Here is a 26,828-nt window from a genome sequence, read left to right as displayed (position 1 = left end):
TTCCCGGTTGTGTTCCTTTCTCCCAGCCCTCCACCAGTCTGGGTCCTCTAAGCTCCAGGATCTAGGGAGGACTCAGTTAAATGATTTTTGTCCCTGCTATCCATCTGGTCCTCGACGGTCTCTGATTGTACATTGAGCACTTACTATGCGCTAGGGCCGGTGAGCTTTGTTGAGCAGCTTTGTGGTTGGAGGACCAGACGGCTTCCTGGAGGAGGGAGGGGCTTGAGCTGGAGGAAGCAGTGGCCAGCTGGCCTAGAGTGCAAGTGGGCCAGCCTTCTTCCTCTCTGCGCAGAAGGTCATCTGCCTGGAGACTTACTGGAAAACTGTGAACAGGTCCTTGGCTCCTAGAAACTGGAGTATGGAGGACAAGCCAAGTGACCAGATAAATGAGTATCTATAATGGCTGTGATAAGGCCAAGGTCTGGGGAACAGAGGGATCTTGAAGGAAGAGTGTAGGAGGTACCTGGGCATGAAGCTAGGGACAGGTGTGTGCAGAGCCCTGAGGTGTTGGGGGGTGGGGTTGTATACCTGTTGTGGAGAAACAAGGGGAGAGCTCTGAGAGAGGACGGGCCAACAGGGCCTGTTATCAGTAGGGCTGGTCTCTGTGAGGGGCCCCTCGAAGCCTTGAGAAGGATCTTGACCTCCATTTTTACACAGGGAGTTGTGCGAAGCAGCTTAAGCTGGAAGCCAAGGCACAGAGCTAGTGGAATAGGTGTGGAGGCTGGCCTCCAGGATTCTGTGGGGGCCCGATCAGGTCTTAAGAAGCTGGGGCTTTGAAGGTACAATAGGAGTTCATTCTACCCACGAAGTCAGAGGCGGTCAGACCCAGGGATCAGGAAGCACAGTACAGTGTGGGGGGAAGCTTGGGAGAGAGCTGCAGGGCAGGGATAGTCAGCCAGGAAACTGGAGATCATGTGTGTTCGTCTGATAGGCCTGAGTTCAAGTTCTGGCTGCTGACTGTCCCATTTGCTGTGTGTCTTTGGGTCCTTCACTGTGTCTTCCTGAGACTTGGTTTCTTCACAGAAAATGAGGCCAACCATCTCTCCCTTTCCAGTTAGGGTTAAGAGAAGGTTCTGTGCCTGGCAATTAGTAAACACCTAGAAAAATGGGACCCGTGGGCTGTGTGTGGCATTGGGAAGTCCATTGGTATCTCCGGGCTCAGTCTGGCCATCCGTGTGGCCATGGCCTTGAGTGGGATGATGGCAATGGGTCTGAAGGTCGGTCCCAGTTTGGGCAGAGCTTGTCTAGAGGAGGATGTTGATAGGAAAAGACAGCAGTGCTGGGTGACCGTGAGCCCGCACTCTCTGAGCCAGAAAGCCGAGCTGGGGGTTATGCCCCTGAGATGGTCTAGTCTAGCTTTCTGGATGTACACTGTTAAGACCAAGAGAGCAAAGGCCACTTGCCTAGGGTTTCCCAGGTGACAGCCTGGGATGGGCTGTAGGATTCTGAATCCACATTCAGCACTGGTGCTGCTGGAGTCTCGGAACTCTGTAGAGGCCCCCTGTGAGCTACAGCCTGTCCCTCCTTGGTCCTCCTGTCCCCTCCGTGGTCCTCCTGTCCCTCTGTGGTCCTCCTGTCCCTTCTTGGTCCTCCTGTCCCCCCCGTGGTCCTCCTGTCCCCCCCGTGGTCCTTCAGACTTCACAGCCTTTTGTGCCTCCTATGTACATTAACTTCCTCGGGGGGGGCGGGGACCTCTCTGACTTTCTGGGGAGAAACCATCACCTTTGAGGGGGTCTCAGTTTCTTTATCCATAAAGTAGGGCTGATTCATGGCTCCCTGGATGTCCCAAGAGGATGGGCATGGAGTACCTAACGCGTTCAGGGCAGGTTAGAGACAGACATGGGCTAAAATCTTACCTCCTAGTAGCTGGTCCCAGTCCTGTGACTTAAGGCTGAAACTGTATAATGGGCTTGCAGCTGACAGGGACAAGGAGAGGCTGGGATCCCACAGACCCTCCCTGGAGCCGGCTCTGCCTCAGGAGACCTGTTGCTCAAGGCCTCGTTCTACTGGTAAGCCCAGAGTCAAATCACAGCCTCTTTGCTAAAGTAAGTGTAAGTAGCTTAATCTACTGATGTTTAGTGTATGTTCTATATATTTTCTCTTCTCTGGCTCAGACACGAAGCCCTGACTCCTGTTCCACAAGCCGAAGTGCTGTGCTGAGAAGCATTCTGATGTCCAATTTTGGCTTCATGGGAAGCAGTGCTGTGATAAATTAGTAATGTCTGCTCTGGGCAGAAGCTTAGCAAGCATGGTCTGTGTGCTATGAGTTTGTCATTCCTGATCTATCCAGACCACTGGGGGAGGGGTGGAGTGTAAAGGAGAAAGACCCAGGGCAAGTTAACCAAGATAGGAAGAAAATGCTAATGTCTTTTTTTTTTTTTTTTGATGTATGTCTGTCCTCGCTAGCCAGCCTGCTCATGACCTCAACACTGTCAGATGGCCTGACTAGAGAGAGGGCTAGGCATTTAGGGAGAATCCCAGAACAGGAAGCCAGAACCCCCATCTCTCCGACTCATTGCTGTGGGACTTGGGACGAGTGACTTCCCCTAGGACTACTCAAAGGATTTCTAGAAAGGAGAAGTGAGAAGAAATTAGAAGATTGTGGTGTTTCTCTTCCTGTTCTGCCCTCAGTGTCTTCCCGTGTTTGAGAACCCGAGACAGGGTTCTAGCTGGAGTTGAGTGGGGCAGGGGGTGTCTGCCAACTATTGGTGATGGTGGACATGGATGCTTAGGCGTCCTTGGGCCTGCTGGACTGTGCACTGTCAAATTTGACACTGGGGGTTGGAAACAGGGCTGGGGTGGCACAAGAGGCATGGCCGTCTTGCTGGAGTCTGATAGTGTCCCTCAGGTCACTCTGTCCACTTGTGGCCTCCACTTGACTTTATCTGATATCAGTATCCACGCACTACGTTCTCTAGAGCTGGAGCACAGCAGGGTGACCCACTATCTCTGTTCCTTATCCTGGAGTGGGTGGAACTTTATTCCTATTATGAGCAGGGGCTCTGAGAAGCAAAGGACAAGTGAGATGTGAGCGTGGACTTCTGGTGTCTCGGTGATTGTGGATGTCTGATTTCTGCTGGGTGTCCCCAGTGTGGCTGACATCTTTCTTAGGCAGATTATGGGTTCAGTGACTTCCTGGGCATTGAATTGTGGCTGGTGAGTATTGGATAGGCCAGGTACTTGATCTTTTGGCAGTAGTGAGGCCTAGGGAGGCAGTCGACTCTAGGTTTGAATCCTGGCATAGTGGCCTGCTTGTTATATCTGCTTGTGGGAAAAATGACTGCTCTGTGCCTCAGTTTCACCAATCTGTGTAGCTCTAGTATAGCTATGAGAAGGTGGCCCGACTGTAAGGCATGCTAGTGTTTGTCCAGTCTTTGGGCACAGGGCCCACTCAAGGTGTTTTGAGGCTGTGAGGGAAGTTGATTCTGTGGTGAGGCAGAAGGGCAAATTGCTCTGGGAGCCCTCAGGGTTGGCACCGGCCACCTTGGACTCTGGTTGTCCTGCCCTGTACATCTAGACGGGATTGCATTGATTGGAACCTGCCAGCTCCATCTAGCTACTCTGAGGCAACCTCCCACCTCTTCCTGCCGCTCCTAGGATCTGATCATATATCTGTCCCATGACCTCTAGTGCCCAAGATTCCCCTGACTTGTGGGCCCTCCCTAGGAGGTATCTGCCATCTGGCCAGCGGGTTCTTCGCATGCTGGTCCACATGGCCTGGGTACAGCTGCACTTTCCTTGTGGTGGCAAGCAGAGGCTCAGAGAAGGGTCCGAGCTCTGCAGAGCTCCTGGAGATGTTGCCTGTGGGGACAGAGTTCCTTCCTCAGCCTGAGCCTCCCTTCTTCCATGTGTCTCTGTTGTGGTTTACCCTGCAGGTGCTTTGAGCCACTGGCTGGTTTCATACTTACTACATAGTTGGGTGTCCATGTCTTTGCCTGTATAGTTCCTCCACTCCTGTGAAGGTCCCCTATTCTTTTATTGGGCAGGTGTGTGTGTGTGTGTGAGAGAGAGAGAGAGACAGAGACAGAGAGAGTCTTGCTATATGGCCCAGGCTGTCTTGGAACTCATTTTTTTTTTTTTTTAAATATTTATTTATTATGTATACAATATTCTGTCTGTGTGCATATCTACAGGCCAGAAGAGGGCACCAGACCTCTTTACAGATGGTTGTGAGCCACCATGTGGTTGCCGGGAATTGAACTCAGGACCTTTGGAAGAGCAGGCAATGCTCTTAACCTCTGAGCCATCTCTCCAGCCCCTTGGAACTCATTTTGTAGCCCAAACTGGCATCAGTAATCCTCCTGCCTCAGTTTTCTGAGGGTTGGAATTATAGGATCCAGCATACACTGGGCTAGGCCTCCGGTAGCTGACATATCTCTGGCTCCCCCCTGAGCCTCCTCTACCCTTTCTCCTGTTGTCTTTTAAGGCTCCAGCTCTGTCCGTAGGTGGCAAGTCCTGACTCAAGGCTGGTTTTCTCTCCCTCTAAGGAAATGTGTGGTAATTACCACTCCCAACAGTATAGCACTTTACAGTTTGTATGTAGTTACCTGTGCGCCCCAGCAGAACTGTGAGGGAGATAGAACCCAGTGAGCACCTTCATTTGACAGATGAGGAAATTGTCCTCAGCTTGGGCAGCTAGGATACCCCCTTGTTTCTGAGTCTTGAGTCTTCCTTTCCTGTGAGTTCCTAAGTGGATCAGAGAGGTAAAGTGACTTCCCTGCGGTCACATAGCATTGAAAGGGTAATGCTGGGAGGTTCCTTCTAAGTATTCAGTGGCCAGGCTGTGCCCTGTGGACTTTGTTCTGAGCTGTACCTAGTCCCCAAGGGAGGCTGAAGCCAGCCCTGTTCCACCTGCCTCTGCTGGGGGACCAGGAAAATAGCTTCTTCCTTCCTTGTCCTTGTCTGCGTCAGGAGGCAGCAGCTTTTCCTCTTGGCTCGGCTGGAAGATCACAAGCTCCTTCTCTTTAAATGTCTTACAGCTTTAAGAAGTTTTGCCTCAATGGTCGAGGTCGAGGAGCAGGAAGGGAAAATTGTTACAGACAGAGGATGGTGTGATCAAAGGCTTGCAGGTGGGGCAGCCTGGGATCTGGGGAGGGTGTTTATAAATTGAGTGGGTCCCCACTGCAAGATCTGCCTCCTGCTCCCCACCCCCACCCCTCCAGGTGTTCTAAAAGCCCGGAACCAGATGAGATGAGCCACCGTTCTATTTGGGGACAATTCTGCTGTTCCCATTTCTATCCTGTGCCCTAGTTTTAGAAGCAATGTGGGTTTGGTTACCAGTTGGCCACTTGCAGGCAGCTCCCCCTCCACCCACTCTGCCCACACCTTAGATCCATGGGCATCATGGCCAGAACAGGCCTTGCCTGCCTTTGGGGCTGTCTGGATAGGCCTTGGTTAGCAACTGATGATGTCTGAGCCAGTGATGGGGTGCACACCTGGTGGGGGAGGGGGCACAGGAGGCTGCTCCCGGGCTTTGAGAGGAGATGCTCTTTAGAAGACAGGACAACATGGTCAGTGTTGGGGATTGATCTGGGACTCTCTGGAAGCAATGCTCTGGGGAGCTAAGTACAGACCCCGATGATTGCCTCTGCCGTGAGCTCGGTACCACAGAAATGATGGCAGCCTGACAATGCCAGGAGGGCTTCCCGAAAGTGACACCCAGGACTTAAAGGGTGAGCAAGAGGTGATGAGAGAAAGAGAAGAGTGAGGGCATGCTAGACAGAGGGAACCCGGCAGCTAAAGTGTGTATGTGTAGTGTAGCATGTGTATATCCGTGAGCGTGTGTGTGTGTGTGTGTGTGTGTGTGCGTGTGTGTAGCCTGGGGCTGTGGTCATGTATAGGTACTAAGAACGGGCCCTCGTCCATCTGGTGCACTCAGACTTTGTTGTCTTGAGTGATGGGAGCAGGGCAGACATAGGTGGCGGAGGGCAGAGGAAGATGAAGTGGGGCTGGGGTTCAAAACAGGGATCAAAGCCCTGGGTGGAGGACAGAGGCCAGCCTGAGAGGAAGCCTGATGGAGGCTGATGGTGCAGTGTGCGACTCCTGGATCTGGTGCCCTCTGTAGACACTCCAAGCACACAGTGAAGTGTTTACACACAGCTTGTGAGGTGGGAGGCCCCCGGGGACATGGATGTGCCCAGTTCTGTGGGTCATGCTAGGCTCACAGTGTGGTCTTGCTGCAGTGGCACAGGGAACCCTGCTGAGTGGTTCTGTCTGGGAATAGTAAGACCCTGGGTTGGGGGTGGGGGGCAGGGAGGACTGCCACAGTCCCCTCTCACAGCATCTCTTGGTCACACTGCCCTTCAGGAAATAGGGGGACCCAGTGGTGGGTTCCACAGGCACCTGGGGTGGGCTCTGATCCAGGTCCCAGGCTTTATCCTTTTGGGTGAGCCTCTCAAGGCACAGTCCACCCTCTCTTGAGCTCCCCATGGTCTGAGAACTATCTACTGTGGGACCCAACAGGCCTGGCTTTGAAGCCTCATTTTGATTCCAGCTGAGAGAGCTTAGTTAAGTGATTTTGCCTTCCTGAGCCTCAGTTTCTCCCCCAACAGAAACGGAGGCTCTCCTTTGGAGGGCTGCATCCAGTGTTGTAGAGTGCTGGGAGAACCTGGCTCAGAGCCGAGGCCTTGCTGAGCTGCCAAGGGGCAGTTTCCGGACGCCCTAGGCTTTCAGTTCCAAGGACAAAGCCCCTTTGTGGGGAGACAGATGGAGCCTGGGATCCCCCTCCCTTGGAAGCAGGGCTGTCTGCTCCTCCTCTGCACTCCGTCCCCTGGGAGAAGGAGCTTTCTGAGGCCAAGAGTGGGAACCCGGTGGGTTGCACATCCTGGCCGTTCTGGCTGGGGAGCCCAGTGTCTTTTCCCTGTCCTGCCCATTTCTCAGGTCAGGCATCCCTGGCAAATCCCGAGCCTACTGTGGGCGCCCTGTGCGTCTGTCCTCCCATCCACTCTCATCCTCCAGTTCACCCATTCATCTTCCCATTAGCCCATCTTCCTTCTTCCCTCTACCCCAGGAACCTTCCTCTTGCTGGGCCTATGCTTTGGGCCACATTGTCCTGAAGGAGTCCAACTCTTCCAGCTCGGTGCTAGGTTTTGTTTGTTTGTTTTGAGACAGGGTTTCTCTGTGTAGCCTTGACTGTCCTGGAACTTGCTCTATAGACCAGGCTGGCCTCAACCTCACAGAGATCCGCCTGTCTCTGCCTCTCAAGTGCTGGGATTAAAGGCGTGCGTCACCACCACATGGCACTGTGTGCAGGTTTTAATACAACACCACCAAACAGCCGTCTGTGAGGGAGTAGACATGGCCCTGCCATCATTTAGAGATTGCTGTCATCAGAGAGAAGAGTTGGGCCAGGAAAGAGAAATGGAGGGCCTTAGGCAGGGTTGCGGGACCCTTATGTCCCCTGAAAAGATCTCTTTTGAACCGAGGCTGGAGTTGGCTGGGGTGCTGCTACTGAAGTGCCTATTGGAGTAGGTGACAAGGGTTCTGAAGACGCAGAGAGAGTGAGGGAGTGAGGCGTGTATGCATGGGGGGGTGTGTGTGGAGTAAACTCAGGGCAAAGAGAGCGGCCTGGGCAAGGGCCCTGTGGCAGGAACACGCTGTTTCCAGGGAAGGGGGAGCTATTGGCCTGTACACTAGAGGGAAATGGGGGGAAGGGTAGGGCTGGTGTGGGGACCAGTGGATTTCTGAGGCCCCTGAAAAGACTTGGTCTTTCCTTTAGGGTAGAGCCTTGGTAAGGTCAGGGCTGAAGGATTTAGATCCGCGTTTCGCAGATGCTTTCTGCCCCAGTGGTGGTGCACGAGAGAAGGAACAAAAGTGTTGGGAGCTGGGGCTGACAAGGTTTGGAACTGGTGGGCAGGGCTGGGTTTGGACTGTTAAGGCCTAGGGAACCTATGGCTTTAGAGAATACAGACCCAGGTCCTCAATTCCCCGCCAGTGATCTTAAAGTATACCCGTTTCTTGTCTTGGGAAGTGGAGATGGCTCAGTCTCCCTCTAGGCTGGGGAGAGCTTGACTCCGTCCTGCTGTGTGTACTGAGTCTCAGTTTCCTCTTTTGTTAAAGTCTCTCCCTCGGTCACTGCAGGAGTCTGGGGCATGAGGGCCTGCGCATCCACAGCTGGACTTCGGAGCAAGGTGGTCTCTTAGATATCTCAGCACCTTGGGTTGACGGTTCCTGGAATCAGAGTCCAAGGCCTCTTCCCACAGGGGGAAGCAGCCCAGAAGGGCACCACGGTTCACAGAAGGCCTCCTAGCCTGGCGGAGCAGGTCAGCGTTCTGAGCTGGGTCACTTAGCTGCCTGCCTCCAGGGCCCAGCTCACCCTGTCCTGTGCAGGCTCCGCTCACTTCCAGGCCTTGGCCTCCTTCATCCTAGAAGCTGGATTTCCAGCTTCTTAAGATTGCAACATAGTGTTGTCATCTCTATCTCGTGCACCAGGGACTCTAGAGTAACAAAAGTGAAACAAATGGGGCAGATCTTGTCTCAGGCAAGTTACAACTTTGTGTTAGGTTGCATTCCTAGCTGGTCTGGGGTTGCTGTGGCCTCAAGGCTGCAGGGTGGACACTTTGGATTTCCAGGCTTAGGACACAGCCTAGTGGGCACAGGTCGGGGACTGAAGTCCAGAAGAGAGTAGCAGGGACTACTCGTTCTGCACCAGGTTTGCTGTGTGAGCTTCATTTTCCACTTGCTTAGCTTATATCTTCCCAGGCTGCAGGTCCAGGGTCCAAAAGCACCCCCTCCACCTTTGCCAGGACCAGCTGGAGCCTGCAGGCACTCTGCCCAGTGGCACTGGCGGAGCCGGTTTGAGGCTTGACAGCCCCTAGCATGCTTGTACTGAGAATGCAGGACCAGACATGTTCTGACTGCTGTGGCCCTTGGATCTGCCTGCTTCCCCGCCCCCATGCACCCTCTCTCACTCCTGCTCACTCCTTACTCACTTGGCAGACACCCTCCCCCACCTCCCATCCAGTTCCTGGCCCAGGCCTGTGCTGGGTGGGGCCCGGGACTGGAGTTGCTTTATATTTTACATTGCCTGTGTAAGTTGGGTGATCAGAGTCTCTGCTGGGAGCTCGTGCAGTGCAGGATGCGGGGAGACCTGGGGATGGGGCTCAGCTTCTGGAATGAATAGACCTATGGTTTAGGCTGCCTCTTCTTCCTGGGAGGTTCTAGGTGGGGCCCATCCATATCCCTAACTACCCAGCCACCCACTTGTCCATCTACTGTCTATCCACTCATCTACCCTCCACCCTGTCCATCCATCTGTCCATCTGTCCACCTACCTAGCCATCTTCACCCATCCATCTACCAATCCATCCTTCTTCCTATCTGTCCATGTATCCACCTACCATCCGTCCATGCATCGTGCATCCATCCATTTATGCATCCATCCAAATATCCAGCTACCATCCGTGCATCCATCCATCCACCCACCCATGCATGCATCCATCGTCCGTCCATCCATGCATCCATCCACGCATCCATCATCGGGCCATGTACACTGAGCACTTCTTTGCCCTGGACAGTGTTCTGGAGGCTGGAGACACGTTAGAGAAGCAGCTGGACACAATTCCTGCCTTTGTGGGTTGTCGACCCTCAGGGTGGCCAGAAAAGCAGCAAACAAGGGAACAGTGTACATAGTCTGCTAGAGGGAACCCAGTGCTGTGGGCTCCACACATACGCCAGGGAGCGGATCTGGGTCGGCAGCCAGGATGGTGCCCACACTGAAAGACTGGCTGGCACTGGGAGCTCTCAGGGAGGGAATGCCAGTGCAAAAGCCCTGAGACAGGGGCATGCTTGGAGTGTTAGAGCAACAACAAGAGTCTGAGGAACAGGGTGGGAGAGGGGAGAATGGGGGAGGAAGAAGGCAGGAAGACCTGGGGGATGGAGTCGGGTGCCCAGGGTCGGGTGGGGCTGCGGTACCTGCTGGTGAGGAGCAGACGGTTGACTTTTGTAGTTCCTGGGTACTGAGCACTGGAGTACTCAGGCATTGTTCACTGTTTAGTGTAGCATCTTCTGTCTGTATCGAGGAGCCATAGCAGAGCACTTGGCCCCTAGTCCTTCCTGGCTCTCCCTCTTGTCATTGCGCGAGTCCATCTCCAGTGTCCCACGTCGAGTGTATTTCTGCACAACTACGGATCTGTAATCTGCCCAAAGCCCACCATTTCTTTATACCAGCGGCCCCCACTTCCCCCTGGTACAGTTTGCTGGTGAGGTTGATGTGGGTCATATGGACAGCCTCCCTGCTGTGCTGAGTGGCCACACAACCCCAGGGTCTAGCGCTCAGTAGGTTCCCTACACAGTAGCCGTGGCTCTGATGGGCCATCGATACGCAGAGCATGCTTGCTGGGCGCTGGGTCCTGTTCTCAGGACTTCACAGACAGGAACTTACTTTATTCTTGTGGCAGTTCTTTAAAGTAGGGTGTTTGTGTCCTCTAATTATATAGGAGAGGAAACAGGCACAGAGAGGTCGAGAAACTGTGCCAAGGTCACACAGTAAGGAAGGACTGGAGCTGGGTTTTGAACCAAGGTGGTTCTGTTCTTAATCCTCACGTTGAGGAAAGGCTCTGTTAGCCCAGATAAAGAGGGGTTCCTCTTTTCTTTTCAGCTGGGTAAGGATAGGTGAGGTTGGGGGATTGGCCACTGAGGAGGGAGCAGCCTGTGCAGAGGCCCAGCGCTGGAGACTCATTTAGGGGTGAAGCGGTGGGAGGGGGTGGAGGGAGATGGAACAAGCGGTGGTCCCAGCAGGCAGGGGAGTGTTGGGACCATCTTGCTGACCACTGCCCCCACTCATGTTCATGGAAAGGGAAAGGAGCTGGCACCCGTGGACTAGGGTAGGGGTGGAGCTTAGGATTGCTTGTGCAGTGGGGCCTGGCCACTTGGTGTTCCTGCCTACCCATGTCCCCAAGGGAAATGCCACCTGGGTGTGGGCGGGGAGGAGGGGGCACTGTGTTCCCAGAGTTGAGAAGCAACCAGAGCTGTTGGCAGGGAACAGCGGGCACCGTGGGCAGGGGCCGGCTGGCAGTCCCCCTCAGGACCCATCCGCTTGCCACCAGTGGGGTGGGGTCGCCCAGATGACCTTGGAGAGACTGGGAAAAGACTGTCACCTCAGTGTCCCACCAAGATCACTCCCTCATTCTGAGCTTGTCAGAGATTCTGTGCCCAGACACCGCCTGAGGCCCAGAGGAAGTGTGGCCTGCCTGGGGTCACACAGTGATGGGGACCTCCCTGAGCTCATTAATCAGTCATCTTGGGGTGTCCCATAGGCCTTATGCCAGCAGCTCCTCCACTGAGTTGGGACAGCTCCAACCACCCCTACCTGTCTTCCGTGCCTGTCTTCCCTGCCTCTTTCCGGGACAGCATGGGAAGTAAGTGTTTTCTGGACCCTGACTTTGGATGTAAAACCACACGGCTGCGGGCTGCCGAGATCTCATTCTGGGTGCTGTTCACTTTTACAGGAGGGTCTGTCTCTGCCCCACTGCTCCTGTCTTGCCTAGGAGTCTGCATTGGAGCCGTCCATTTGCTGGGTTCCAGGCCAACCCAACCCAGCTGCGTGCTCTTCTCTTGGAGCCTCTTGCAGCCCCTGAGGGCAGCCTGCTGTAGGAAAAAACCTGAGGACTTGTCACAGGAGTCACAAGCTGTCACAGGATGGGACCTTAGACTCACCTGTTTCTCCTCATCTGTAAGATGAACATGGGAGGCCTTCTTGTTTCCTCTCTCTCTCTCTCTCTCTCTCTCTCTCTCTCTCTCTCTCTCTCTCTCTCGGTTTTTTGATACTGGATTTCTCTGTGTAACAGCCCTAGCTATTCTGGAACTAGCTCTTGTAGACCATCCTGATTCTGTCTACCGAGTGCTGGGATTGAAGGCATGCACCACCATCGCCCAGTTTTTTTTTTTTGTGTGTGTGTGTGTATCTTTTTAAATTTTTATTTATTCATATTTTAATGATGAGTGCTCTGCATGTATACCTGAATGCCAGAAGAGGGAGTCAGATCCTATTATGGAAGGTTGTGAGCCACCATGTGGTTGCTGGGAATTGAACTCGGGACCTCTGGTACAGCAGCCAGTGCTCGCAACCCGAGTCTTTTTTTGATCCTAGTGTCTTTCTTTGACTCTAGCAGAGTGAAGCAGATCTCAGTGAGTTCAAGGCTAGCCTGATCTACAGAGTGAGTTCAAGGCTAGCCTGATCTACAGAGTGAGTTCAAGGCTAGCCTGATCTACAGAGTGAGTTCAAGGCTAGCCTGATCTACAGAGTCAGGCTAGACAAGGCTACACAGAGAAACCTGCCTCAGGAAAAAAAAAAAAAAGGCACATAGGACTTGTATGGTAGGCACACTTATGGTGGGCTTACGCCTTTAATTCCAGTACTTGGGAGGGAAGCAGAGGCAGGTGGATCTCTGAGTTCAAGGTCAGTTAGATCTACAGACTGAATTCTAGGCTAGCCAGTGCTATGTAGCATGACTTTTATCTCAAGAAAACTCATGAAAGGTGCTGGGGATGTCACTGGTAGAATTGTGGAATGCTTACTCAAGACCCTGGGTTCGGTCCCCACCACCGTGTAAACTGAAATTGGGAGGTGAACGGAGGAAGTTGGAACTTCAAGTCGTAGTGAGTTTGAGGCCAGCCTGGGCTGCATGAGGCCCTGTGAGGGTCAAGTCTCAGTCTTTGCTACTCTCGGGCGGATTTCCTTAGCCCTTTTTTCTTTCCACATGATCAAGCCTCCTGTGGAAGGCTACCCAGGCAGTTCCCACAGTCGTACTAAAGAGAGAGTCAGGGAGCAGGTACCCGCCGCAGGGAGTGCCCCCCAAGAGTGATGCCACAGGGAGTGCCCCCCAAGAGTGATGCCACAGGGAGTGCCCCCCAGAGTGATGCCACAGGGAGGGCATCACTCCTCTGAGATGGGTGATGCCCTCCCAGGTCCTCTGCTCCACCACAGGTGACCACTGCTAGGAGTTGTCTGAATGTCAGCTGGGGGCCCATCCTTTGGCCCCACAAGCTCCCGTGCTACCCCTCTCTGGCTAGAAGGTTAGAGGGGAGGCTGTGGCAGCTTGGCTCCTGGGTAGTGTGTAACCCACCCTTCCTTCCTCTTTCTGTCTGGTCTCTGTTCCCCTTTGGAAAAATGAGCTGGCCCGTGATCTTGGGCTCTTGGGAAGAGGACTGGACCATAGCTGGGACCTCAGATGGTGGCCCAGGCACCTGACTTAGCTTCTTTGAGTATTTCCTGGTAACTCTGCAGACAGACAAGGCTGGCTGGCTGTCCCTGTGGCCAGGGCATGGGAGAACTGGGGAGCTGGCAATGAGGGTCAGAGGAAGGTTCCTTGCCAACAGCCTGTGGGCTAGGGTGCAGCCCCCATGAATGACATCTTAGGAGGACTAAGGACTTGTCTAGGATACCCCAAACCATGATGCTCCCCTGACCTGACTGAGTAGGTGCCTGTGGGGACCCCTGCACTGCCTAATCTGTCTGCCACCCGCTACTCATTCCTACATGGCAGGCACACCTACTTTCCCGGTGCTCAGCGGTGCTCTGGTATTCCTGGCCTTGCTGAGAACAGCCTAAGGGAGAATGGGCAATGGTAGATGCAGGCCCTGTGGTGCCTTCACCATGGGATGTCCCTGTGGGTCCCAGACAATCCATGCTTGCTTCCTAATGCTGTCTCTTAGCTGCTGGGTGACCTTAGGGAAACAGCTGAGCCTCTCTGTACTCCAGTTTTCTCATCTACAGAAAGGAGCTGACCACACAGGGTGGGGCGGGACATCCTGGATCCATGTGTGGAGTGTTGTCCCTAGGAGTCACCGTCCTCTGAGAGCCCTCAATTTAGATAGATTATGGGGTTTGTCCTCTGGACTAGGGGGAGAGGAGGGAGGGCTGAGAGTGCTGGGTGACTTTGAACAGTTAATCCCTCTCCTGGTCTGTGGGATGGGGGCCAGGTGAGGCTCTGCCGGCCACAGCGCCCTCTGTGGTTATTCCTGTGTGTGTCCCATCCCTTGGCTGCAGCCAGTCCAGCTGGTATGTAGCAGGTTCTCAGCCTGGTGACCTTCAAGGATGGGTAATGGAAAGACTGCTTTTGCCTGAGGCCCCGCTCTATTGGGGGGACCCTGCTCTTCCCTGCAGCCCTTCAGGGGGTGCCTCTGCAGGAAGCCTGTCTGCTCTCTGCAGCTCTCACATGCACACCCACTCTAAGGCTCTGGGTGACTAGGACAGTCACCTGGTGTCCATGGTAACATTGATCACTGTCAGAGACTGTGGCTTACCACAGCCATGTGGAAGTCACTGACGAACTTCCTTCTGCAGGACAGAATACGGAGGCTGAAGGCACTGAGTGGCCTGTGCCACCATGACAGACTGAGCCAGGATCTGATTGGAGGCAGGTAAGCTGGGTGTGTGTCAGTTTCTGGCTGTGGGAGGGGTTGTGTATCTTATGTAGTCTAGGCTAGCCCCCAAATAGCTGAGTAGCCCAGCTCACTATAAAGCACAGGCTCATCTCCAACTGACTGTGTAACCCAGGCTGACTTACTATTTATGGTGGCCTAGGCTGCCCTTCGACTCACTGTGTAGCCGGGGCTGGTCTTGAACTCATGATCTGACTCTGCAGCTGTAATTTGGGTAGTGTTAACAGTAGCTGTGTGTCCTACCCTCCCTAGTTCCCCTCTCTCTTACCAAACTGGAGATGTTACTGGATTTGAGATGAACTTACAGAAGTATCCAGTTTGCCAGTCTGTTGCTTGAACACTGTTTTCCAGAATAGCTTAAAAAAATCACAATGTTAGAAGATAATTTCCCGTGGCATTAATCCATCTGAGTGGTCCATCGCATGGTCTCATCAGAGTTGTTTGGCTCTGTTCACTTAACGTAATATTTTTAAGATCTACTTAGTTAGGGCATCATGTATCCAGCTGTGCCAAGACTTTTTCTTATCAAATAATATTTCATTGTGTGGATAAGTCCTTATGTCTGTCTGCCTGTCTGTGCCCTCTGTCTCCCTGTGTGGGTGTGTGGGTATATATGCACACATGAACACACTCGGAGGCTGAAGTTTGACATTTTCCTCAATCACTTGTCCATCCTATTTTTTGAGGTAGTGTCTGTCACTGAACCTGCACCTCACTGTCTCAGCTAGACAAGATCGGGAAGTCCCCGGGATCTGCCTGTCACTGCCTCCATCCCTGGGGTCACCGGCACGTGCTGCCATGGCTGGCTTTATATAGTGCTGGGCATCTGAACTCAGCCCCAGCCTTGCACGGCAGGCACTTTGCCCACTGAGCCATCTTCCCAAACCCTACATGGATCTATTTCTAACACATTAAAATGTTTCTGAGGGCTAGTGAAATGGCTCCATGGGTAAAAGTGCTTGTCACCAAGGCTGACAACCTGAGTGTGATCCCTGGAGCCCACATTTAGAAGTGACCTCCACATGCACACAGTGTCAGGAGTGTCCCTCCCCCAAACACACACACACACACACACACACACACACACACACACACACTGTAGGGGTTGGAGAGATGGCTCAGCAGTTATGAGCACTGGCTTCTCTTCCAGAAGACCTAGGTTCAATTCCTAGCACCCATATGATGGCTCACAACCATCTGAAACTCCAGTATCGGGAGATCCAACGCCCTCTTCTGCCCTCTTGAGTGCAAGGTATGTGCAGGGTGTACAGACATACATGCATGCAAAATACATAAAATAATAAATCTCAAAAAATGAATTGTAATAAAAATATCTTTAAATTTACATAAAAATTGTATGTGTTTATAGATAATATGTAATTGATTGATTGATTCTGTGCTGAGACCCCTGCTAGGCAACTGCTCCACCCTGAGCCACAGCATGTGTGTGTGTGTGAGAGAGAGAGAGAGAGAGAGCTTTATAATGGTCAGACCCGAGTGATCCTGTCTGTCTTAATCTCTCAGTGTCTCTGGGTGAGAACATTCAGAATCAGTTCTTGCAGCTTCTGAAATGTGCAGTTCATTGTTACCTGTTGGCACCCAGTGCTCGGGGACAGGAACACAGGGACCTTAGTCCTAGAACATTCTGCACACTGATCCATCTTTCCCCATCCCCTTTCCTCTTCAGCCTCTGGCAAACACTGTTCTATCCCAGCTTCTATGATATCAACATTTCTTTTAAAAAGATTTATTTATTTTATGCATATAGATGCTTTGTCTGCGTGTATATATCTGTACAGCAGAAGAAGGCGGCAAAGGGTCCCATAGGACTACAGTTATAGACAGTTGTGAGCTGCAATGTGAGTACTGGGAATTGAACCCAGAAACTCTGGAATAGCAGTGCTCTTAACCGCTGAGCCATTTCTCCAGCCCACCATGTCAACATTTGGGAAAGTGTTTCTTTTTACTTTAAATATGTGTATATGTGTGTGTATGTGCATGTGAGTGCTGGTTCCTGAGGTGGCCAGAAGAGGGCGTCATTCCTCTGGAGCTGGAGTTGAAGATGGTCGTGAACCACCATATGGGTGCTGGGAACTGAACTCCAGGCCTCTGCAAGAGCAGCAAGTATTTTTAACTGCTGCCTCTCCAGCTCCTAATGGTAACTTTTTGAGGCTCTACATTGTGAGTGAGGTCAGGTGGAACTTCTGGTGCCTGGCATATTTCACTTTCCACATGTCCTCCACTTCTCTCCGTGTTGATTCAAATGACAGCTTCCTCCTTTCTTTATTCATTAGTTGGTAGAAACTGAACTGTTTCTTGGCTGTTATGAACTCTGCTGTGATGGATGTGGAAGTTACCATGTCTCTCTAATGTACAGTTTTATTTTGAAACTGGTGGGCAGTTTTGTTGGGATTTGAGAGACAACAGGATAGGCAGGCTGAAGCCCTCGGGTGCCAGGAGGAGGGAGATGGATAAGAATAAGGGAAAACTGTGCTTCCTGAGTTGGAGGCCAGGAATCCAGGTGGGCTCTGTGATGGACATCGGCCAGCCAGCTGCATGGAGTTAGGAAACTCTTCAGATGAAGCAAGGATGCCCAACAGTGCCCGAGTACCAAACCAAGGGAGATGGAAAGAGGAGAAAGACAAACTTCGACTTTCCAAGTGGAGCTCGGGCAGTGGGCGGGCATAGCCATGGGCTCCAAGCCTAGTGTCTCTCTTCCCGTTGTACCCAGCAGGTGTACACTCTAATCACGTCTGCATCTGATGGGCATTGGGTGGTTTCAGTGTGAGGCCACAGTGAATGTTGCCCTGTGTGCAGTGGGGTGTGGGGTCTTGTGTGCTTGTATCTTGTAATTGCTGCTGATGTGTACTTGGGAGTGTACTTCCTGGGTGGCGTGGTTGGTCTATCGAACCTTTTAAAGGAAGGCCATGCTGTTTTTCCAAGGGCTGCATCGCTTGATGCCCCACAACAAGAGAGGAAGGTCCAAGCGCCCCATGTCTTGACAGTGCCTGGTGCTGGCTGCCTTTCTGATGACAGACGTCCTGTGGGCGGGACACAGTGTCTCACGTGACTGACTTGCCTTTTCTTGTGGGTGCTGGCAATGTGCTTCTGTATGTTGGCTGCAGGCTGGTTCTTGGGAGAAATGTCTGTTTGTGTCCTTTGAACGTTTTAAACTGGATTGTGGTTGTTGTCCAGTTGTAGTGCTGGGTTCACACCTAGGCCCCCCACTCACACCAGGCAATTGCTGTAGTGCTGGGGTTCACACCTAGGTCTCCCAACTCATGCCAGGTAAGCACTCTGCCACTTAACCCTCAGTCTAGGAGTTTTTCTTTTTTAGACTTTCGTGTGTGTGTGTGTGTGTGTGTGTGAGAGAGAGAGAGAGAGTGCATGAGCACAGGTGCCCTCCAGGCCAGAAGAGGTTGTCAGTTCCCTAGAACTGGGGTATCAGTGGTTCTGAGCTACCTGATATGGGAACTGAACTCTGGTCCTCAGTAAGAACAGCAAGTGATCTTAACCACTGACCCATCTCTCCAGCCTTAGAATTTTTTTGTTTCATTTTGTTTTTCAAGACAGGGTTTCTCTGTGTGACATCCCTAGCTGTTCTGGAACCTCCTCTGTAGACCAGGCTGGCTTTGAACTCACAGAGATGCTTCTGCCTCTGCCTCCAGAGTGCTGGGATTAAAGATGTGTGCCACCACCGCCCAGCCAGAATTTATTTTTTAAACCTTTCTTTCTTTCTTTCTTTCTTTCTTTCTTTCTTTCTTTCTTTCTTTCTTTCTTCTTCTTTCTTTCTTTCTTTCTTTCTTTCTTTCTTTCTTTCTTTTTCTTTCTTCCTTTTCTTGCTCCCTTCCTTCCTTCCTTCCTTCCTTCCTTCCTTCCTTCCTTCCTTCCTTCCTTCCCCTTCTTTCTCTCTCTCTCTCTCTCTCTCTCTCTCTCTCTCTCTCTCTCTCTCTTTCTTTCGTGTGTGTTGCCCAAGTGTCAAGGCACATATGTGGTAGTCAGAGGACAGTTTTGGAGAGTTGTTTTGCTCTTTCTACCATGTGAGTCTTGGAAGTTGAACTCAGATCTTTGGACTTTACCCCTCTGAGCCATCTTGCTGGTCTAGGTTTCTTTATATCTTATAGATATAAATCCTTGTTACCTGATTAGGGAATATCTTCTTGTTTTGGGTTGTTTTTTTTTTTCTTTTGGACAGGGGTCATCTTAGCTGCTTTTCCTGCGGCTCAGACAAAGCACTCTGTCAGGAGCAACGTGAGGGAGACAGGGCTCTGGTTTGTCACCCAGGAGCACAGTCCATCCTGGCAGGGTCAAGGTGCGGGAGCTTGACCCGCTGATACAGTTCATCCACGGTCGGGAGGCAGAGGGGTGAATGCAGGCTGCTGCCCAGCTGAGTCCAGGACCACAGCCAGGGAATTACCACCCACAGTGGGCATGTCTCCCATCGACTTTCCCACCATCCTGTCTTCCTAGTGAGTCTAAATTCTGCCTAGTTAACACTTAACACTAGCCATAACTTGTTGTGCTATGTAGCCCAGGCTAGCCTCTGATTCACGGTTTTTCTGCCTCAGCCTCCCACATGCTGGGCTTCCAGTCCTGCTGTTCCTCTCCTGGCTCCTCTCTTTGCTTTGTTCAGACCATCAAGATTTTACGTGGCGCTCGTGCGGAGCTCAGAGAACAGCTATGGGGAGCCAGTTCTCTGCTGCTTGTGTTGTGTTCTGGGGATGGAACTGAGTTCATCAGGCTTATGAAGCAATTACCTTATCTGCTGAGCCATCTTGTCAGCCCTGAAGCTGTGTTTCTGGTGCTATGTTCTGTCAGGTTGTACAGCTGGCTGTGGGGGCTGCAATCCACGCTGTAGTGATGCCCTCAGGTCTATAATGTGTTTTGAAATAAGAGGTGCAGCTCCAAACTGTTTTCCATTTTGGGATGGCTTTGACAATTCTGGGGGTCTCGACTTTCCAGATATATATTTAAGTCAGGTTATCAGGTTTTGTAGAGAAGTTGGCTGGGACTCTGGCAGGACTGTGCCACCTCAGTTGATCGGGTGAGAGTATTGCCATCTTTTTTTGGTTTTTCGAGACAGGGTTTTTCTGTGTAGCCCTGGCTGTCCTGGAACTCCCTCTGTAGTCCAGACTGGCCTCAGACTCACAGAGTTCACCTTCCTCTGTTTCCCGAGTGCTGGGATTAAAGGGTGTGTGCCACCACCACCCCAGCATGGAGTATTGCTATCTTATGTGTGTGTGTGCAAGTGTGTACAGGTGCACATGCATGTATATGTGATGGGATGAGGCTCCTTAGGTGTCATTCCTCAGGTGCCATCTACTTTGCTGGTTGAGACAGGTTCTTTCACTGACTTTTGGCCTCTCCATAGGCTAGGCTGCTGCAAGCGAGCCCCAACTGCTTCACATAGCTGGGCTTCCAGGCCGTGGGCGCTGGGGCTCAAACTCAGGTCTTCATGGTTGTATGGCAGGTGTTGCTGACAGCACCCCCCTCCGCACACATTATTTGCTCTCTGACGTGTGCACAAGGTAGCTTTCCTTTAATAAGCTCTTTAATTTCTTGGAGCAAGTTCCTAACTCTCGGGAGCTTAGGTCTTACCTCTCTTTTGTTGATCTTGTTCTAGATTCTTCCTTCTCTTTCTTTGTTTTGTTTTTTATTTTTAATTTTCAATTTTTAATTTTTTTTTTTTTTTATTTTTCGAGACAGGGTTTCTCTGTGTAACAGTCCTAGCTACCCTGGAACTCGCTTTGTAGACCAGACTGGCTTCGAACTCACAGGGATCTGCCTGCCTCTGCCTCTGCCTGCCTCCCAAGTGCTGAGATTAAAGGCATGTGCCACCACTGTCTGGCTAGATTCTTTCTTATTATGGGGTATTCTTTTCTTACTTTCATTTTGGTTTATTAGTTGTTAATGTCTAGAAGTGCAGTTTCTGAATTTGTGTGGCTGCGGCTGGAACCCAAGGCCACGTGCATGCCTGGTGAGCACCGCACCTTTCAGCCACTCTCCAAGCTCAATTAAAAAGGGGTTTTAAAATTTTTCTTTTGTGTGTGCACATGTGTGTAAGTGGAGGTCAGAGGACAGCTTTGGGAGTTGGTTCTCCTTCCTCCATGGAGACGCCATCAGAATGTGTGGCGGGGCTCGGCAGCAGGCACCTTCCCCCACGGAGCCGTCCATCTCACTGGCCCTGTTTTTACATGGAGATTCCGTAATGTGCAGCCTTATTGAACTCACTCACTAGTTCTGAGACTTTAGTAGAATCCTTAGAGTTTCTCTCTATGAGATCATGATGGCCCAGCATGGCGGTGCATGCCTGTAATCCCAGAAATCCCAGAATTTAGGAGATGGTGGCAGGATCATCAGTTCAGAGCTAGCCTTGGCACTCGAAGCCATCCTGGGCTACCTGAGACTGTCTCAAAAGAAAACCAACAAGCAAACCAACGGTGTCATCTGCAAGCTGAGGTAATTTGCCGCCTTCCTTCTTAGCTTGAGTGCTTTGTATGATGCTCTCCTCCTCAGCTGCCCTGGCTGGAGCCCTAAGTACAGTTTCAACCAGACGCGCGTCTGGGGACGTCTGGGCTTTCCTGTCCGTCTGTCACCATGAACACCACGTGAGCTGTGGCTTTTCTAGATGTCCTCTGTCAGGTGAGATAGTTCCCCAGCTGTCCTCCCCCAGCTTCCTTGTCTCTCCCTCTCCCTCATCCTCTTCTCCCCCCTCCCCGCCCCGTGCTATTTGATAGACTCTCACAGTGCCCAGAATAGCCTCAAAACTTGTGATCTTTCTGCCTCTGCTTTCTGGATGTTGGAATCTCAGGTGTGACCCAGTGTTTTGTGTGTGTGATTTGTGGTGAAAGGGTGTGGGGTTACATCAGACGTCTTGTCCGTGTGTTTATATCACCACACGCTGAGGTCATCATGTGGGTTTCTTCTGTAGAGTGGTGTGTTATTCACTGGTCTTTAGAAGTGAAACCTAACGTGCACCCTGGGATAAAGGGATGCTTGGCCTGGTTCAGTCTCTTCCCTATGCAGTTTGCTGGTTGTTTGTGGACAGCTTTACCTCTGGATTCTGAGATGTTAGTCTGCTGTTTGCTTATGGTATCTTTGTGGAGTTCCAGTGTCGGGGTCATGGAGTGAGCTGGAGATGTGCCCTGATGGAGAACTGACCATAACTCTCTCTGAGTATCTGGTCCAATCCACCTGTGAAGCCTCCCAGTTATTCGGCAAAGCTCAAGGGAATTTATCAATGAAGCTATCTGCCCCCCCTCTTTTTTCTTTTGAGACAGTGGTTAGTAATGGTGCTACTCTTCCAGAGGATCTGAATTTGATTTCTAGTACCCACATTGGGAGGCGTATGACCGACCACCTGCAACTCCACTTTCAGGGGATCTGACGCCCTCTTTTGGCTTCCATGGGTGGCATGCACACATGCAGGCACAGACATACACAAATAAAAAATTTACTGGTTTGGGGCCATCAAGGTGGCTCAGCAGATAAGGACGCTTGCCGCCAGGTCTGACGACCTGAGTTCAAACCCCGGGACCCACGTGGTAGGAGAGATTTGACTTCTACAGGCTGTCCTCCTATGGTGAACCCGATGCCTGAGTCTCCTCTGCCCTTCGAACAAGTTTTTATCGTGTAGTCCAGGCTACCCTCAAGCTCAGGGCCCTCATGCTTCAGCCTCCAGAGTGCAGGGATTACAGGTAGGCGTCACCACATCCTGCTCATTTTATTTCATTAAGGGTTTTGATAATCTGCTTTCTTCCCAACCTGGGTATTTTGAGTCTTTTTTTTTTCTTTCTAGTTCAGTGGCTTTTGCTGACCTTTTCAAAAGCACTAACCCGCTTTTGCTGGTTCTTCCCTGTTTCCTGCTCTATCATTTCCACGCCAGGCTTTATTATTTCTTTCACTTGCTCACCCAAGTTTGGTTTGTTTGGACAGTGGCGGGTCAGTGTATTGATTGGAGACCTCCCTTTTGGGGCAGAGACATTTACCCTGCAAAGGTCTCTATTTACTGCACTGAGACTCTTGCTGTTCTGTGCAATCACTTTCTTTTCTAAGTATTTTCTAATTATTTTTGTGTTTTCTTCCTCAGTAGTTTTCACCTATGAGGCCCCCCTGTCTCTTTCTGTTTTCGATTCGTTTTGCTCCACCATGACTGGAAACACGCTCTGTATGATTTTGTTTCTTTTAAATTTATTGAGCCTTGTTTCATGGCATAGCATATGGTCTGACTTGGAGAATGCACTATGCCTACTGGAGGAGCGTGTGGGTTCTGCTGTTGCTGGTGGCTGGTGTGGTTCGGCGTGTGCTTGTCTGTTGAGTCTTGTGGTATATTTAAGGCTCCCTCAGTTTGCTTTTCCTGTGAACTGTCTGTGGTTATTTTTTCAGCTTGTGTGAACTCTTTATATATTAAGAAAACGCTCTTGTCCATCATACAAGCTGCAAATGTTTTTCCTAGTTTAAATGTTTAAATTTGTTTATCAAGCCAGGCAGACTTTTTTTTTCTTTTTCTTTTCTTCTTTTTTTTTTTTTTCTTGGTTTTTTTAAGGCAGGATTTTTTCTGTAGTCTTGGCTGTCCTAGAACTCATTCTGTAGACCAGGCTGGCTTCCAACTCCAATTCACAGAGATTCTCCGGTCTCTGCCTCCCAAGTGCTGGGGTTAAAGGTGTTTGCTGTCCATCACCAGGCCCAGCCTTTTTTATTTTTTTTTCACTAGACAGGGTCTCTTTATAGCTTGAACTTACCATCTTCCTGCCTCTTGAGTGCTGGGTTCTCAAGTGTGTGTGCCTCTACATTTTAAGTTTTTATGTGGACTGCTTTATCTTCTTTTTCTAAAGAAACTTAAGTCTTCCCATGCCTTTAATCTCAGCTCTCAGGAGTCAGAGACAGGAGGATCTCTGTGAGTTCAAGGCCAACCTGGTCTATGTGGTAAGTTCAGCCAGGACTATGTAGGAAGACCTGTCTCAAAACAAAAACACAAAAGCGAACACAACAACCAAAAACTTGATTCACACACATATACACAAAAAAAAAAAGAAAAAGAAAAAGAAAAAAGAAAGAAAGAAAAGAAAAAGAAATCAGGCCTTGAAAGATAGTTAAAAGCACTGGCTGTGCTTACGGAGGACCTGGGATTGGTTTCCAGCACCCACATGGTGGCTCACAGTTGCCTGTATCCCAGTTCCCAGGGACCCAATGTCCTTTTCTGGCCTCTTTGGGCACAAGGCACAACAAGGTGCACATATGCTCATGAAAGCAAATACTGTATACAGAAAATAAAAATGTATTTTATACATTCCATTAGGGTCTTTTTGTTTGTTTGTTTGTTTTGGATTTTCGAGACAGAGTTTCTCTGTAGCTTTTTGGTTCCTGTCCTGGAACTAGCTCTTCTAGACCAGGCTGGCCTCGAACTCACAGAGATCCGCCTGCCTCTGCCTCCCGAGTGCTGGGATTAAAGGCGTGCGCCACCACCGCCCGGCTCCATTAGGGTCTTTTTGGAACTCACTGTGTGACCAAGTTGGCCTTGAAGCCACAGAGATCCGCCTGCTTTGGCCTTCTGTGTAGTGAGATTAAAGGCAGGGTTACAGGTGAGCTCTCTGGGAGTGTAGGTGCTGGGAACTGAGTGGGGCCTCTGCAAGGCAGTGCAGACTTTTTTTTTTTTTGGATTTTTCGAGACAGGGTTTCTCCGTAGCTTTTGGTTCCTGTCCTGGAACTAGCTCTTGTAGACCAGGCTGGCCTCGAACTCACAGATATCCGCCTGCCTCTGCCTCCCTTTAATCCCTGCCTCTGCTGGGATTAAAGGCGTGCGCCACCACTGCCCGGCTTAGTACACACTTTTAACCCCTGATCCAGGTCTCTAGAATGTCGTCTCTTGTTCTCTCTGGCCTCCGTACTGTCTATAGACTGGGACTCTCTGATCCCTTTCCTGGTCCGTCCCTTGCTGCTTGGTGAGGCTTTTGAGTGTTGTCACCACTCAAAAGGGGTCAGAGGTCAGAGGTCAGGACAGGTCTTCCACAGAAATGATGTCATCAGCAGATACTGGTCAGTCACTTCACGCCTGTAGAGCCACTACCCTGTATCCTTCCTACAACAAGCTCGATTAAGCAGGAACAATCATGCCATTTCAATTTTGGAGGGGTAAAACGAGTCTTGTCTAGTTTGTGTGCATAGGAAAAGGGGAGCTGGCACCTGTCCCTGGCATTGTAGCCCCAGGCCTGTGATCACTCTTTGACTCCTGTGGTATCTCGGGAGATGGCGGCCATCCACACATGGTGGGCAGGGTCCAGGGGCATGGTTGGCACCTTGTCTTTCCTCTGTTGCCTTGGGCCAGGCTCTGGCTTCTCTGAACCTTGGTCTCATCTTTGATGGGTGCAGCCATGTTCTACTTCACTATGTTGTAGGGACAGTTGGGGATCCCTTGTGAGCACCCAGCTTTGTGTTTGGCATTCAAGGCCCCTCCAACCCTCTTGCGCTGGTCCTCTGTTCTCTGTAAGGAGAGTGTTTATCAGAGACCGATTCTGCCCTGTCACAGGAACTGTTAGCTCCAAATGTTAGGCTTATTATCAGCCCTGTCTGTCTGTCTGTTTGTATTGTGGTGCTAGTGATGGAACTGGGGGCTCATGCGTGTAGGTGAGCATCCTCCACTGAATTGCACCCCAGCCCATGCCCTTTTGAAAGGTGGAAAACTGGGAGGGCACCATGGCTTGTGGGGAAGGTTCAGTTAGATGCAAAGCCACGCCCCCTGTTATGCCTGGCCTCCCTCACCCTGAGAAGAGGAAACAGGGCTTCAGAGGAGAAGGACTATCATGAGCCTCCCTGAGAAGGAGTGTGAAGTCCTGGGGAGTGGGAGGCTGGGAAGTGAGTACCATACCCAAAGCAGATCAGTGGACCCTGGACTAGCCACTTAGGCCTCAGCATAGGGGGATTGTGGGGAACTCTCAAAGGTTCTTAAGTTCTCAGTGGTCCTGGACTGCTTGCCTAGTGAGCACAAGACCTGGGGTTCCATCCCCAGCACTCAGATACTTATAATTTCCAGATGGCACCTAACACAGCATCTAAAGTAAAAAGGGGATTTTCCTCTTCCTCCTTGTCTTTTTTGGTTTTTCGTTTTTTTCAAGACAGGGTTTCTCTGTAGGTGGGCCTCGAACTCACAGAGATCCATCTGCCTATCTCTGCTTCCCAAGTGCTGGGATTAAAGGTGTGTGCCACCACCACCTGGCTCTTTTCTTCCTTCTTCTTCTTCTTCTTCTTCTTCTTCTTCTTCTTCTTCTTCTTCTTCTTCTTCTTCTTCTTCTTCTTCTTCTTCTTCCTCCTCCTCCTCCTCCTCCTCCTCCTCCTCCTCCTCCTCCTCCTCCTCCTCCTCTTCCTCCTTCTTTGTGCATTGGTGTTTTGCTTTCATGAATGTCGTGTGAGTGTCAGATCCCTGGAACCGGAGTTACAGACAGGTATAAGCTGCCATGTGGGTGCTGGGAATTAAACCCAAGTCCTCTAGAAGAACAACCAGTGCTCTTAGCCACTGAGCCATCTCTCCAGACCCCAGTTGTTTCTTTAGAACACCTGATAAACACCCAGTTCTTACTCATTTTCTGTGGATCTCATTAGGCCTGTGTGGTTTGCTGAGATCTTTAGAGTGGGCATGAGGGGACACCATGATTGTGTCTGAGGATGGCAGGGCCCTGGCTTGAGGGATGGAGCTGGGTTGGGACAGGTTATATATTGGAGGGAGATTTTGGAGTTTCCTCAGGGTTCCATGCTGCAGCAACCAGACAAGGCTCGCCTAGAGCACCACTTGCAAGTATCTGGTGACAGGCTGAGCTGCATGTGTGGGGCAGGCTTAGGGAGATGCTGGGCTAGCGGGCCTAGGGCCACTGGTACTGGGATGTGTCTTGAAATTAATCAGGAGCCTGTGGTCAGGCATGTGACTCACAGGAAAGGGCCACCTTCCTCTTGGGACCTCAACTTTCCAGCTCACATCCTGCCCTGTTTCCCTGCGGCCCTCCAGGACCTATCTCTGCTTCATAGCCTTCAAGTGGAGGAAGAGATGGGGCTCCCTCAAATGGGTGACTCATGGTGACTGGGCAGATGTCACCCCCTACTCCAGGGAGCCCGAGGTCTGGGTCTGAGTTCCAAGAGAGGCACCCTACAAAAGGAGCCTCAACTCCACCCTGTATGCACGCCCCCCCCCAAATACTGCTGAAGGCTCTGTTGGTGTACTCCCCACCTACTGGAGAGAGAGATCCTGCGGGGGCCCTGAGCTCCTGCAAGACCACTCAAGCAGCCCTTTTCCCTGCTTGTCCTATGGATCTCACTGCTGTAACCCTTGTCTTTTCACTCTTGCTGTGTGACTTCTGCAACTTCTTCAGCTTCTCTGTGCCTGGGCCTCTTCATCAGTGAACTAAGGATGCTGTTACTGCTCACATCCTAGATGCTCATGAGGACCCAGTGTTTACCAA

General features: G+C 51.2%; 1 protein-coding gene across 8 annotated transcripts in view; it reads left to right on the top strand.

Moving 5' to 3' along the window:
- Positions 1–26,828, top strand: part of Src (SRC proto-oncogene, non-receptor tyrosine kinase) — a 46,210-nt gene that overhangs the window by 2,023 nt on the left and 17,359 nt on the right. For 3 of the 8 annotated variants that reach the window (XM_057780582.1, XM_057780589.1, XM_057780588.1), the window contains exon 2: positions 14,285–14,361. The exons of 1 other annotated variant lie outside the window; for it this stretch is intronic. The gene's annotated coding sequence lies outside the window, so the exon portion shown is untranslated. Of the gene's footprint in view, positions 1–11,656; positions 11,672–14,284; positions 14,362–15,532; positions 15,635–21,004; positions 21,025–26,828 lie in introns of those variants that run through there. 4 more of the 8 variants (XM_057780583.1, XM_057780584.1, XM_057780585.1 and 1 more) reach the window with 4 other exon arrangements.

This window comes from Chionomys nivalis, chromosome 9 (assembly GCF_950005125.1).
Source record: "Chionomys nivalis chromosome 9, mChiNiv1.1, whole genome shotgun sequence".
Lineage (NCBI taxonomy): Eukaryota > Metazoa > Chordata > Mammalia > Rodentia > Cricetidae > Chionomys > Chionomys nivalis.
The sequence above is the reverse complement of the archived record's forward strand: the minus strand, read 5'-3'. Positions and strand labels throughout refer to the sequence as shown.